The sequence below is a fragment of the Notothenia coriiceps genome, unplaced genomic scaffold, assembly GCF_000735185.1.
Source record: "Notothenia coriiceps isolate Sejong01 unplaced genomic scaffold, NC01 NC01_scaffold00036548, whole genome shotgun sequence".
NCBI lineage: Eukaryota > Metazoa > Chordata > Actinopteri > Perciformes > Nototheniidae > Notothenia > Notothenia coriiceps.
The window spans coordinates 93,336-105,230 of record NW_011369249.1 but is presented as its reverse complement, the minus strand read 5'-3'; the positions used below and the strand labels follow the sequence as shown (position 1 = coordinate 105,230).

The 11,895-nt window shown below is 41.5% G+C and overlaps 1 long non-coding RNA gene across 1 annotated transcript; it reads left to right on the top strand.

The window, feature by feature from the left end:
* The first annotated feature begins 1,341 nt into the window (after positions 1 to 1,341).
* LOC104964017 (uncharacterized) lies at positions 1,342 to 2,628 on the top strand. Its single transcript, XR_800369.1, has 2 exons — positions 1,342 to 1,522; positions 2,028 to 2,628. It is a non-coding gene; the product is annotated as an uncharacterized lncRNA (long non-coding RNA).
* Positions 2,629 to 11,895: the final 9,267 nt, after the last annotated feature.

Below are 11,895 nucleotides of genomic sequence, written 5' to 3'. Positions count from 1 at the left end.
TGGCTGCCTAACCCCTAGTTTCCACCGGGTCCGTCTGCGTCGCATTACGGCTGCGCCGTGGTTTTGGTCCGACCTCCTATAGCGTCATAACCCACCGGGCGCGTTCCAGAAGTGTTTCAGAAGCGGAGTGTCGTGCATGCAGGCATATATGTTTATATCTTGATATAGGAAATAAGATCTTACTTTATTGTGAAATGCAAGTTGGCTTAGCCCCACCATGAAAAATGATGTTAAAGTAAGCAAAATAAATTCCGCCAACTCGCGCGGAGTAAATTGCACAGACAGCAGTTAGTAAGATTGATTTCAGTAGCCACTTGTCTGGAAATACAGAAGACTAGAAACGGTTTTGAAAACTTTTGTCACGTAGTGATCGTCTTCTCAATAGAACATCTTTGATAATGTCTTCTTGCCAATCAGAATCACGATAATGGTGTGGTGTTGTTGCAGCAGGAAGTCCCAACGGAGAATACTGTTGCTGTAGTACATCTCTATATACATCGATACAACATTACATGTTGATAGAAATCAACACGTAATGGAATAAGACCCCACGGTTTGATGATTGATAGGTGTGTGGGCTGTCTTTCATTTTGACACACAGAACAATGGGGGCTATCCACCCTTACCCACAATGTAAAGTCATTCACACAGCCTCTTCCCTCTTCTCTCTGTGAGGAGCAGCAGCTTCAGCTTTCAGAACAAAGTAACAAAAAACTAAAATGGCATTCATTTTTTTAAATATGTCGTGTAGTAATAGATTTATTTATTTTTCTTCTCAAGTGAGTGTATTTTATGTTAGTATTTCAAAATCCCCCCAGACCCCCCTGCAGGAGTTGGGTTTTCAGCATGTCAACTCTTTCACCTGTGGGGAAATTGCAGGATTGGCTCCAGGTCGCCCTTTTTATTTACTACAAGACAAATGTGCTTTTTTATTTCATACAGTTGAATTTGGATTGAGACAGGAAAATAATCTAAACCTCACGCGTGGCATTTCACTGTCAAGGGGAGCGTGTATGTAATTACATTGCAAATACTGACTTGAGCCCCACCACTGTATGGGTTAGCTCTACCATAGATTACCCAACAAAAATACTCTGGAGCCGCCACTGCATCAAAGTCACTGTTTTATTCACTATAGTGTGACAGACTCACTTGAATTTGTTATGCTAACTTCAGCACATGATGCTGAGGGTGTACGGCTAAACGTTTCTCACCCTCAATTTTCAAAAATCCTAAACGCCCGTAGTTGAATTCAGCGAAAAGATGAAACCTTTGCATTGCAAGTAATTAAACATAAAATAACAGGGTTTCACATCTTCAATCAGAATTCATCTCTGATATAGAGTGGGCAGGAAGTACGGGGTCAAAGGCCGCCAGCCCGGCAGCCGATCTGACGGTCCAGCTCAGAAACAAAAGGTGGAGGAGGTCAAAACACTGAGCAGCCGCTGCTCTTTGAAGTCTGAGTGACACGACGCAGCTCCACCTCCCCACTGAGGAGACACCAAGTGAAACAAGCTGCAGGGTAAACACTCTTCATCTCGCTGTGCTTGTGTTTACTGTGTTAGAGCCTTTGAAATTATCAGAGCCGGCTGATTGGCTCTGATCTGCGGCCGGGATTAGAAACACATGTCTACACTTCCGCCTCTGACGAGTCAGGAGAGAAACACGACACGAGAGAAAAGGGAGGTTTTTACGCAGCTTGACACTGAGTTTCAGTTTCATCACTCAACAGACACCACCTGTGATGATGCCTCATCTTCAGCACATTTTTACTAAGTGTCCAGGAAGGGCATTGAAGCAAATGTGCGTAGTGGCCGAACGGTGGTACTACAGTTGAAGTGACAGACGTGTGATGCCATTGAGCCCCAAAATACTTTTTCCCATTGACTTACATTGTAAAAGAAAATCCTGTGAATCAGCGTACACATTTCTTTGTGTACCACTCTGAACACTTGAACAGCACTTGTTTATATCTTCTTTAAGCTGTAAAATGCGCTGAAATAATTTATTTTCACTTTATTTTACAGAGCCAAAACCGGACATGACGGAGCAGATTGAAGGCGGGGCTTAAGGAAAATGAAAGGGCCCAATGGATGTGGAAGTTCTGTGTATTCTTGTTCTCGAGATTCAGACCATTTTTGTTTAATGCGCCACTGAGCAACTATCATAGGAGTGAACTGGGCCGCAACGCTGTATCCAGATATTCTTATACATCCATTCATTTTACACATTGAGGCTTACGTAACACACTCATACAAGGCTTTGAAAGTGTGAGTTACTCATCCACACACACAGATGACCCAGTGAGGTGCTAGTAGACGTTACAGGGTTAAAGGTCAGCTGCTGTATTATCACCAGCCTTTTTTCCGTCAGGTCTGCAGCATGTAACCCCCAATTTACAAAGTTAAATATGCATTGAACAAAACTTTTATGTAAATAATTAGATCAAATGACTCTATGTTATGTGCAAGTGATGAACCACACAGAAACGTTTTCTCAAAACATACAAGATAATTTTTTTAAGATTGAATTTCCTATTTGATGTCCACTAGAGGGATTGTGGTTCCTACCTGCACTTGTTTTGCAAGGACAGGTGTGAGTGTAATAAACTCTGTTGGTACTTTTCACATAATTAAATAACATAACAATAACAATAATTTTCCATAAGCTAGTGTATAAGTCGCAGTGCCAAGGGAGACTTGTTCTCAGCCATATTGATACTGTACGTGCAGGTGTTATAAAGTGATTATTCTGTACATCTACCAGCTAGCTTCATCACCGTTTTGGCTGTCTTTAAATTGTTCTTGTTTTCACAAACATGTTTTCTGTTCAAAATAAATCTAATGAGCACTGGTCAGCAACATTTGAACACTTAAAAAAAAGACTAAACAAAGTGTATTTTTATGTTAACCAACTAAACCTCCCAGAACCTTTGTGTGTCAGTTGTGTGTCAGTTGTGTGTCGGCGTGTCACAGAGACAAATTCATCTTCACTTCTTGGATCCCGCAGAATGAAATCAATAAAGTTGCTTCCTCTGGGAACAAATTGTCACCTCCTTCACTCCTCAGCCTCGCTCTCAGGTGATCCTCGTTACCGCTGGGACAAAATCAGTGTCACTTTGTTCAAATATCTCTTGTCACCCAGCGACTCTCTCTCTCCTCTTCCTCCTCGCCTTCCTCACTCACAATCCAGTTTGGGGATTTGAGAAATAAAGAGAACACTCTGAGGCAGCTTGGGAAGTTTTATACAGTTTTTTTTTTCTCCGGGAAAAAAGAGTCTTTCTGTGCCCCAGTTCACGGAGATATCAGAGCCCAGGGAAGAAAGGGAATGAGAGAGTGTGTGAGGGGATGGAGGGAGGAGGGTTTTGAGATGATTTCATACATCATGTGAATACTGGCCAACAAAGGATGGCACTCCCTGACATGGGTGTCTAAAAATACACATCAGTGAGGCGTGGCGGCGGAGGACATACATTAATCATGCAGAAGAAGAAAAAGAACCTTCTTTAATCCTCCAGAGGACAGAAACGTGGATTCTTTGATGAAGATGGATCTCTGATCTGCATCCAGTGCCATGTTGTACGCTGTGAAACATTTGCAAAGTGTGGATTTTGACCGTGTAGCGTTGTCTCAAATCGCACTGCTGTGCCTTTCACAGAAGTGCCGCTATTAGCTAGCTAGCTACCGAGCAATGCTCTCATCTCTGGTTCCAAATCATTACAGACTTCTGAATTAACCTCATTAAAGAGATAACAAACAAAACCTTTATTTTCTGTACGTGCAGCTGATCAAATACTATTTATCCTTGAGCTGTAGCTTTATTGGTGGTTACACAGTGCTGCTGAGACTGATGTTTTTCACATGAAATGCCCAAAAAGTTCATTTCTGCCAGATAAAATACAGCAGACATATAAAAAAACTATTCAAAAAGCAAGTTAGTAGTGCCTGTCAATGCACTAAATGATTGTTTGACTCAGTTCTTCCTATGAAGCCCCCACAAATCTGTCACTTTCCCCTGCACTACTAAACCACATGTTGTAGCAGTTGCTGCTAACACTGACGTATGTCTTGCTGATTTGTGCTGTCGGAAACTGGGCACAAAGATATGTTGACGAATTACGTGCTCTGGTTAAAAGTATGCAACAAAAAAAAGAAAAAGGTGAGCCTATTAAAAGTGAAGGTGTTTTCCTCCTGCCGGCTGCAGAGTCCTCTAAAAGTCCCTCTGGGTTTGTGGACTTTAATGTCAGCGAGGTGACAAACTGCTGGAGCACGCAGAGGAAGAACACCAGTCTGGAAACCTCATGACTCCAATAAAAATAACCCAGACTATAAATCCTGTTTTCCAGTTGTTTACCCTCCCCTCTTTGGAGAAGAAAAAGAAATGTGTGTCCTTGTTTCGGAGCAGCAGTGACCTGATTTCCTCTGCCTGTCTCTACACACTGCCTCCATTTATCCGCCTGCTATCAGCTGACTGCCAGTCAGATGGAGAATCTCTCCACACGCCTCCGCATCTGGGTGCTAATCCGGTGCTTCCTCCTCTCTGGGGGTCAGAAATCTCTAGGTTTTTTTTGGCATGCAGTTATAAATCCGGCTTGTTTTGTGCAATGCTTTGGCGTTCCACAGGGAAGCATTCTGGGACGTTTGTAAAAGGCCTTCATTCATGCGGTCCTGCGTCAGACATACGGTCATGTGTATCACATGCTATAAACAGTTTGACATTTAGCGAAATGTGCTTTACGTAGCGTTACGCAGGCCGACACAGAGCTAAATTGTTTGTGAAGTTCAGCAGACCACGTGTTTGCTGTTGTTCAGCTAACCAAACCCGACCCTGCACGCACATTCACTCTGGACTTTGTCTCAGAGACAGCCCTGTAAACACACACACACACGCACAATAAACACTCAATTCTCAGTAGGCAGATATTGCCACATGGCAGTTGTAGGAGTTCCAAGATAAGAATTGTGTTTATTTCACAGAGTATAAAGTCACTGAAAACAAGCTGCAGGAACAAGAGAATAACACACGTTCCATGGTACAAGGAAACAACCTCTTTTATACCATTTAAAATGTTAATAAAAATATGAGTATTAAAAACGTACATTACCAAAAGCATGTGAGCTTGACTGTCGATACAGGAGACATTTCTTAAGGCAGCAAAATCCAACACAAAACACGCGGACAGATCTTTAACTGAACATTTTTTAAGATTCATGAGTCAAACACCGAATATGATCCCAAGCATAAAATCAATTATAATCTAGATTTGACTCAGGTTGATCTGTAATGTAGGAAGAATGACTCAGCATCCAGATCGAGCAACCATTTTAGAGGTCGTATACATGCCATCTTGTCCTTATACTCAACTGTGTCACACTTTACTGCTTCGTCCACATTTCCAACAGTGTCAAAACCGGCTGTCTTTTTGCATCCTGATGTCTTTATTCTCCATCCTGGACTGTTTGAGCCCTGCTGGAGAAATACTTAAAATATTCTTAATCCAACCTTAAGCAGGTGGTCTTCTTCACCAAGCAGATGGCAAACAGCTCTCATAAGTGGTATGTTGGGTTTCCAGGGAAGAAGTTGGTACCAAAATACAGTTCTGCCATGAGTCATCCCATTCCTCACATGGTGATTGCGTGAGATGTGAGGAGGTCCGAGGTAACTTCTGGAGCTCTGTACGCACAAGATTGCACGGTCGTTCCAACTTTGACTTCGAAGGAAGGAACTGCCGGACCAAAGTCAATTAATGTCACCCTGAACGGCTGAGCGTGGCATGACATTGTCAAGTTTCAGAGTTGGATACCCTTCAGGGCTTCAAATGCTACGAGTCGCTGATATATAACAGAGTGGAATTTATAAAGAGACAATGGAAAAAGCTGCAAGGCTCCAAGAAGCTGCTGTCTAGCCTCTCACCAAGTGTTTCTTTTCTGGGTCAAGTGCCCTGAGTTTTCCAGCATTTTCATTTCTCTGATGTGTATTTAACTCATTTTGTGGATCTTGATGGCTGAAGTCTCAAAAGTGTTACGCTTTTTCCTTCAAATGATGCAGAACGTAGGATTTTATTTTAAATGATTGTCCTTGGTTTTTTCCATCTATAATCTATTCTCATTTAAAGTATCATGTTTAAAGTGTAGACAGGTTGTAAAGTGCTGTAACAGACGCCTCAGGAAAACACAGTGAACAAATGACATACACTGATTGGATCTTTCCCTCGTGAAAGTGAAGATAAGATTAGACGAGCTGACGTCAGCACACACACATCAAATATAGCAGCGTCCTGCAGGAGGGAGAGGAGGGAGAGGAGGGAGAGGAGGGTTCAAAGGTATAGGGCTTTGATTTGGGAAACAACCCAAATATTGAGCAATCCGGGTTGAAAGTGCTGAGCAGCTGTTACACATTTACCAGAAGGCATTTGGCAGGGAAGCAGCTCTTTCCTTCTTTAAGCCTTTCTGCTGCTGCGGGGGATATTTAATTACAAAGCAGATCTGAAGAAGACGATCCGGGCCCCCCAACGCGGCTGAGAGCTCCGCCCTGCTCAAACCACACTGTATTTATAAGCTAACGCTCAAAGCTGAGGCTAAACAGAGAAGCCGGAAGGATGGGAGCCCCTCTTTAAGGAGCAGACCTCTGAGATGTTTGCCAAGAAGCAGATGAAACAACGAGGCTTAAGGGAAGAGGAAGAATAAAACCCTTTGCCAAAAAGTTAAACTACGCAGACCGGATGAATGACACACTCAGCTTTCGTCTTTGTAAAAGCTCTTTAATCAAAGTGTGTAGAGGAAACACCAAACAGAGTAGTAGTCAGAACACATCAAATACCTTCCTTTAAAATGGGCTTTGGCCTTCAATTAGACGTGAGTAAGCGTCCATGGTCTCAACAAGTTCTCCCAACGTCAACATATTGTTTATTTCACCACCACAACACATATCAACAAGACGATATTCTTTAATCTTTAAATGCCAAGACCATTGCAACTCAACTTTGCATGTGTGTACCGTTTTCTAATCTGTTATCCGCCATGGCTTAATACGATCAGGTTCAGGGATATAACTACTTTTTTAGAGTGAGGCAAATCTGATGGTTTGGGTTTTAAATACTTTTTGAAGGTTTAAGGACGTTCAATCGCAATGGTAGGAATATTAACTACTTGTTTAAGGACAGGAAACGATCACAGCCACAGCTCATATATGTTTGCTGTCATTGGAAAACAGAAGGTTAACAGCAGGTTAAATTCCCACATTTTCTTCCAAAGCCTCATTTAGACACAAACTTTGACTATTTATAGTTCCCATCAGCAAAACCCCATTGAAATCAGGACAGCAGATAGCTTACACATCTTCCGGCGCAGACTGAAAACTCATCTCTTTTGACTCCACTTCGAGCGATAGAATTAAGAATAACTATCAAAGCAATTATATACTAATAAAGGACTGGCTTATCTAAAGCCAGTTGAGTAGCACTTGAAATGTTTTGGCTCTATGAAACCTGATGTACTTATACGATTCTATTTTCTTCAAGATTGTATCTTCTTGGTCAAATGCACTTACTGTAAGTCGCTTTGGATAAAAGCGTCAGCTAAATGCAATGTAATGTAATGTTATAGAAAAATATCTTCTTTCTTTGGTGGTGTCGATCGACTGGGGAACTATTTTACTTGGTAAGACGGGCCTGATCACTTATTTCACATTATTTGACTGCCCTCAAGTACCTCAAGGCTCTGTTGTAGGTCATTGTCTATTAAGTATCTACCTTATTAAATCTGATTTGATGGAAACAATTCATATTTGCTGTTCAAGAAATACTTGGGGTCAGATGTTGTTGGCCAGTCTCACTATATTATTATGTCTGGTGGATTTATAGAGTTTCTCACAAGATCTTCCCTTTTCACTTCTGCTATAAAACTAAAATATGTGTTCAATGCATCATGTCTGTTCAGGAGTTACCCACTTTGAGTTCAAGTTTGTCATGTCTGGTGTTTTGTTAACATGGTTCTTGTGTTGGCTTCTCTAACTTCAGACAGATGCTGCGGCAGAGAGCTTCCTGTCGGCTTTATCTCTGCAGGTCTGATGTGATCATTATCAGATTTGTTCTGCTCCGTCGGCCGCGTAATAAAATTGTCGAGCAGATAAGGCGCACTCTATGCACTACATTAATGCACACAATATCTGTTCTTTTTTATATTACTGGACATATTTTGTTCCATTCTATTTCTATGTAAATACTGCTATGTATTTGTTTAATCTTTATTGTTTGTAAATGTTATTATAGTTTTCTTAGAATAGTTCTCTATCTGTGTTTTAAAAAATATTTGTACTTTTTTTTAAATTTATTCCACAAATATATAACATACATAGAAATCACACCAGTCCACTCAAATCTGCACGTTATTGCTCACACACACACACACACATTACCCCTTTCCTTCCAAGTCTTGGCAAAGTATACATACATACAGACATTCATTTAGATTCTCTGACCTTTCTCGGGACAGACAGGTATGCTTACAAATCCGAAACAGGTGTTAGTTAAAAATGATGTTTTACTTTTATGTATGCACCGTGACGTGAAGTCAAATTCCTCGTACGTGTCAACCTACCTGGTAATAAACCTGTTTCTGACTCTGCCTCAGCTCTCCTGTAAAGCTAACTCTCCAGCCGGCAAACATCCAGTCTGCTGCTCTCAGGTTATCAGCCTGGATAAAAGGGATCGCCCTCCCTCCCTCTCTCTCTCTCTCTCTCTGGCCTTTACTTCCTGCCAGCTCATTGACGTGGCAGATCCAGCGTCCCCCTCTGTTTACCTTCCAGCAGGGATATCCAGGCAACAGGCCCTTGGCAGCTATATTTGGGCCTGCGCTCCGTAAACCTCTTTTCCAGATAAAGAGTCAACACAGCACGGCGTTCCTTTCTTGGTGCTCGCAGCTGGGACTTCTCTGATTAATGGCCCGGGAGCCTCTGCTCGCCTCGACGGCTAATTATAGAGAGTGCAGCTGCTGGCTTTGACCCTCCGTCGTCCCTCCAAAACCCCACACACCGACACCTCAAACACCCAACACACCTTTCACATGTTCCCCCCCTCCTCCTCCTCCTTCATCTCCTTCCTTTTTCCTGCTTCAGTCAGAGCAGGACTGCCTGTCAGACTGATTTAGGAGGGTTCATCTGTTAATATATGGGCACTGTTCTAGACAAGATTAGATTGGATGCACCTTTTTTTGTTACAGCAGCATGTAAAAGACATTGCACAGGAATTGAAGGTTGTGTATTAACAATTGAAAGATAGAATAATAGGTATTTATATATATGCAGAATAAGTTAGACTGGCCTACTTCAACTAAATAATAAAGGATATATAAGTCATAAAGTATCAAAGGAGTTGCCGTCCTGCACACTTTATGAAAGGATTTATGTTTTATGACACATCTTATCTGAATCAATCATTCAGTGTTTAGCAACAACCAAACTCCTACATCCGTTGACCTTCACTCTATAAAGACGTTCTGATTTATGAGTCTCATTTCCTCTGCCTTAACTTTCATAATAAATATGTTCACTTATCTAAAGCTTTTATCGATTGTATCAAGATGTCTTTGCTGTCATTGATCTCTTATCTATTCAGTTTGTACATGTTTATGTATTAAGTACTTTTTTAAGGTATTTTCACTTGTTATGTTATTTTATACTTTAACTTTACTAGCATTTAGAGAGGGATAGTGTCCTTTACTCCACTATTATCAGATTTGTATTATTAATTTGAAATATTTTCAATAAATAAAACATAATATACAGTATTGTTAAAGGTTAAAGGTGGGGTAGGTAATTTTGGAGAAACCGGCTCGAGATACACTTTTTGTTATATTCCATGGAATGCTCTTAACATCCCGATAGCAATGAATATCTGAAGTGCTTTGACAAAAAATCCATTAACAAATGTCATCTGTGGAAGAAGCCGTAGCGCTGTAAAAGCACGACCAATCATCTGAGCCGGCCCGGCTAAAATAACTGGATGGCCTACCTGCCTGTCAGCCTTCCATCTGTGCACAAACTTATCTCGTGCCCTGGTCATGTGCACGTTCGTGTGTGTTGGAGGAGGGGCTCTGTAAGGAAGTAGCAGATTTTTTCCGGTTGTGTATTTTCAAATTCTAGCCACTCGAGCTGGTTTCTCTAAAATGACCTACCCCACCTTGAAGTCTCCCAGCAGAATGAAAGGTAAATAAAAGTAACCAACCTTCACCAACTGCAACATTAAAGGGATATATACATTATTCTATAATAAATATTGTCCTTTACTATAAGAAATATTATTTTGAAATGCCAATATGTTTGTATTTTTACTGAAGTCATATTTTAATGCATTACTTTGTCTTGTAACAGTGTTTCTGAATTTGGTATTGCTAATTTTACATAATGTAAAATATCTTGTTTAAAGAGTACTTTTACCGTTTACCACTGTTTCTTGGTCTACTAAACCTACTGTATGTTTAAGGGAAATGTTGGTATTTGAAAGTATTTACAATCAAATCTATCAGTACAGTCATCTGTATTGACACTGCACACACTGGGTCTGTGTGTGTGAGGGAGGGTGTGTGTACGTGTTTGTATGCAGAGAGTGTGTGTACGTGTGTGTATGCCGAGGAGGGTGTGTGTACGTGTGTGTATGCCGAGGAGGGTGTGTGTGTGTGTGTGTGTGTGTGTGTGTGTGTGTGTGTGTGTGTGTGTGTGTGTGTGTGTGCGTGCGTGTGAGAGGGAGGGAGGGTGTGTGTACGTGTGTGTATGCAGAGGGTGTGTGTGTGGGGTCTTTAAAGCCCCCGGGCAGATTTGGGAAATTGCTGATGTGGCGGGGGCCGATCATTGTGAAACTGCAGCATGTTCCTGAGCTGGGGGTCGTTTTTCATGCGGGGGCGGGCTGACCTTTTGAACAGCGTTTGGATTTGGACACACTCCAGATGAAGAGAGGCTCGGGGTGTGTGTGAGCCGCTCGTTTGGACACAATGACCCGGGGGCACAGGGTAAACATCAACCCACCCTAAACCCTGAAGCACAGCATTGGAGAGCAGCATGTTGTGGGGGGGAGAGCACTTGTTGCTAATGTCTAGCAGCATGGTCAGCCACGTGACGGCAGAGAAATGTAAAGCTGGCAGTTTGAAGACATTAACTTGATGTTAAAATACTTCACTAAAAGTAAAAATCCTGCATTTCAAACCTTACTATAGTTAAAGTAAAAGCATGTAAGTATTATAGGCACAAATAAAGTTAAAAGTATGTGCAGTTAAATGTTGCCTGTGTTTTACTATTATGATGTTTCTGGGTTAATATTACTGCAGCATTAAAGAGGACATATTATGTTCATTTCCAGGTTGGTGTCTCTGTGACATGCCTCCATGCTTTAATGTTCAAAAAGCTCTTTATTGGGGGGAGAGCACTTATTGCTAATGTCTAGCAGCATGGTCGGCCACGCGACGGCAGAGAAATGTCAAGCTGGCAGTTTGAGGACCTCAACACGATGTTAAAATACTACCCTAAAAGCAAATGTCCTATATTTCAAACCTTACTATAGTTAAAGTAAAAGTATGTAAGTATTACAGGCACAAGTAAAGTCAAAAGTATTCTATTGAATGGACTCTAAGGCTCAAAACAAAGACATTTGACTGGAACAATAGCTAATATGTACATGTATCTTCAAGAATATAATTAAAACCAGAGCCCAGTCGGCTCTGATTGGTTAGCTGGCCGGCTCTGTTGTGATTGGTCAACCGCTTAGAGACGTCCCGCCCCTTAGCCTATCATGTACAATGTGTTGGAGCGCCAGCCAATATATATACCAAAGTTTAGGTTAATGCTTTCATTGTTTTACAGGTAATTTGTAATCACAACGAAATACATTTTAATGTAACCCTCCAA